The 3,489-nt window shown below is 28.9% G+C and overlaps 1 long non-coding RNA gene across 2 annotated transcripts; it reads left to right on the top strand.

Annotated features, from left to right (window-relative positions):
* Nucleotides 1–2,331: 2,331 nt before the first annotated feature.
* LOC109046402 lies at nucleotides 2,332–2,994 on the top strand. 2 transcript variants are annotated; one of them, XR_006157862.1, is made up of 3 exons: nucleotides 2,332–2,427; nucleotides 2,652–2,786; nucleotides 2,903–2,994. It is a non-coding gene; the product is annotated as an uncharacterized LOC109046402 (long non-coding RNA). The 2 variants fall into 2 exon arrangements; XR_006157863.1 differs by having other exon boundaries at nucleotides 2,342–2,427; nucleotides 2,679–2,786.
* The last annotated feature ends 495 nt before the right edge of the window (nucleotides 2,995–3,489 follow it).

The following is a 3,489-nucleotide window of genomic DNA, read 5'->3' as shown; positions in this document are numbered from 1 at the left end:
AAAATCAGCCTAAAATCAGACACATTTTACTATAAATATATTCACAATTATTGATTTAGTAATGTAGAAATAAAGAAAAAAATAATTGGCAAAACATTTCGATCGTAGGTGTAATATTGGCACACAACGATCTAGAAATTTCCAGCCAATACCGATAATTTTATTAGTATATCTTTATTTTTTAAATTCATATATATTTTAAATCTATACTGTTTAGTTTACTTTTTCAAAAAAAAGTCTTCAAGATTGAAACATCAATCTTGAAATTAGGAATCATTTAAAATACCATTGTACCAGACTATTCCTGCAGTTCATAGTGTGTATATTGCACATAGTATGCAAATTTTTTGTATGATTGGATACCTGGATCATCTGATAAATTTGTGCAAAAACATGAAGTATAAATCAAAACACCAAACCGATACTGTATCCCACAAATCAACATGGTTGAATTTCTCAGCATGACAAGAGAACTACTATATATATATATATATATATATATATATATATATATATATATAATATATATAAATTTTTTTGAGTAATAATAAGGTTGCATGTTTATAGTTACATAATGAATGCAGCATTTGTGTAAAATACTCAAGCACAAAGTTAAAAAAAAAAATTCAAAGTTGTAAATAAAAGATTATTGGATTGTATTTTATAAAACAAAAATGACTATTTCAGTCTTTCTACTTCAAAATTTCAAGGTTAGTTCAATGTTATTTGCCGTTTCTTTGTAACTGATTGTGAAATCTACTAAAAAATTGAGTTAAACACCAATTTTCCAGTGTATATACTGTGCAGTATGTAACCATTATAATGTAAAAGATAAAAAAATAAAATAAATAAGTTTGAAATCTGCTATAGAAAAACTTAAAGTATGTCTCTAAATCAATGCATTTCAGTGTATATACTGTGCAGTATGTAGCCATTTTAATATGGAGCAAAAAATATTAATACCAACATATAAAAACAACAATTTGGTTACCAATATATTGCAATTCCTAAGCAAAACTTCAAAATAGGGTGAAAATAAACAAGTTCATTAAGTGTCAAATGTAAATATAATACTTAATACCGAAAAAATCTTGTTTTAAAACAAAAACACACTCATTGCTTTTAAATATCTCCTCCTGGGGGTTTAATCACCTGCACAGGCCCTTCTGAATGAAGCCTGGAGCTTCATCAACCTACAAAGATCAAGCCTAAAGCTACAAAAACACATCAGTGCTGCAGCTAGATGAAATAACAATAAATAAAGCACACGAAAGCATGAACATGTCTGTGATTTATACACCTGCGTGTTTATTTACTCTTCATGTCTCTGATCTCTCCTTGGCCCTGATATGCAAGATCATTTATCATGTTTACTTCAAACACATGAAAAGCAAAACACGCAGACTGTTTATAAAACACACTTTGAGACTAAAAAGACACGTTGTCAATCATCCGAGGCTGATGTTTGGGTTAAAATCATCATAAAGACTAAAACACTGTGGTGTGCTAACACACATGGTAAAGCTAAATGGGTTTAAACACACACACAACCTTTCCAGATCAATCAACTTGACACGAATTACACCAAAAATCGTGATATTTAAGGGTTAAGGGTGTTAGTATGTTGTAAGCTTACCTGTGGAATAGATAGACGTTTAAATATTTGGAGGAATGAAGAGAAATTATGAGTCTAATGGCTGCTAAAGGCTGAAGTCAAAGCTGTCGGTCTGTCAGCGGCATTGAAGACAAAATACTCAAAAGCCTGGAAGGGAAAATAGAAATGCAGGTGGTAAAATAGCAATATTATACCTAAAGAGGGCGCAGCGTGGCTCAATAATTCAATAATTCAACAACTATTACTTAAAATTAATTTTAATGCTATAACAAAATGATTGAAAACATTAGATTTATAGCCACTTTAAATAGAGTTCTTGTTCATTAGAAGGCTTTCAAGAATTCGAAGATATTTAAAATTATTTTAAATAAAAACAAATAATGTAGCAATATTGTAGAATAAAAGTATAATATTCTTATGATTTTTATTTAATTAATATGTAAAACATTAAACTTTAAAGCAACTTTAAAAGGGAATAAGCTTAAAAATTAATTACAATTAATTAAAAAAATAAGGTATGTTAAATAGAAAATAATACGCAAGTAATATGTCTAATTAAATTACATACATTTACGTATGTACACATTTATGTAAATGCAACTAATTCATAAACTAAATATTAATAATAGGAAAAACAATTTTTATTGTAAGTATAAACATTTTCTTTTTGGATTTTTTTGTAGCGATGATATTTTGTCACGTGACACTAGCGTACCGGAAGTTGTGCTCTGTTTCAACTGTTCTTCGTTCTGGGTTTTGTTTACATTTCTAAGATCTCCACCATAGATCTACACAAGGGTGAAAGAAACCCAGTGAGTGGCATTTGCTCTTACAGCTTACTACATTTGATTAAAACACACTTTTGACTGTTTTATAAATATTAGAACACCGAGGCACCGTAACTTATATAATATACACATCTGAAGATACCGAGCACCCTTAATTTAGTGTCTGTTTTTACCTTCCCGTTAGTATGCAATGAAATCTCTTATTCGTTAATGACATAAAACTAACATACATTATAATATGACTGCAGATCCATATTTTCATTTATAACAAATAGCCACTCGTCGCGCGGATATGACGCACGGTGCGTTTTGTGACGCCACTGACTGTATTGCCGCGAAATGTCAAATCATGGCAGCAGGATTTCAGAAATGATCGTCTCTTGGTGAGTGTGTGAATGCAGGATTATATAATATGATGCATACATAATTTATTTAACTGCAAACCACAATGCATCTAATTCAATTAAGAATCTTTTTTGAATGTATTTCTGTTGTACAGAGTATGAAAACCATGAGAAGTCAAGGCAGATCTGGTCCAGATGGGGCTTCTCTCCATGGCGAGGATGCACTTCAACTCCTTCCCAGAGAGAAGGGGTCCTTTTTGCCCTATCAAGGGATGGACGGTAGGTTTAATTTAAGTTTCTATCCCCCCCACCAACAACTGTCTATTTTTACAAAAATATATATATATATATATATATATATATATATATATATATATATACATACATATATATACAATATATCAATATATATATCAATATATATATATATCAATTATACAACAAATAAGGCAAAACAAGAAACTACTAAGTAGAACTTATAACAACTTTTAAACTTTTGTTTTAAAATTGTAAATAAAAATAACATTTTCTGCATTTTAAACTTTCAATAGCAACAATAACAATTAAATGCAATGTTACAACTTCAAATAAACATAACTTGTATAGCAAATAGTTTTATTTTAAACTTGTTTATTTTATTTAAAAAAAAATTGTTAAACTTTTAAAACAAATGACAAGTAAATGAAATGTATAGATGATCAAATAAGCAGAATTTATTTAATAACAAATATAACAAATAAAC

This window comes from Cyprinus carpio, chromosome B22, assembly GCF_018340385.1.
Source record: "Cyprinus carpio isolate SPL01 chromosome B22, ASM1834038v1, whole genome shotgun sequence".
NCBI lineage: Eukaryota > Metazoa > Chordata > Actinopteri > Cypriniformes > Cyprinidae > Cyprinus > Cyprinus carpio.
Note: the sequence above shows the minus strand (reverse complement) of the source record. Positions and strands in the feature narration are given on the sequence as shown.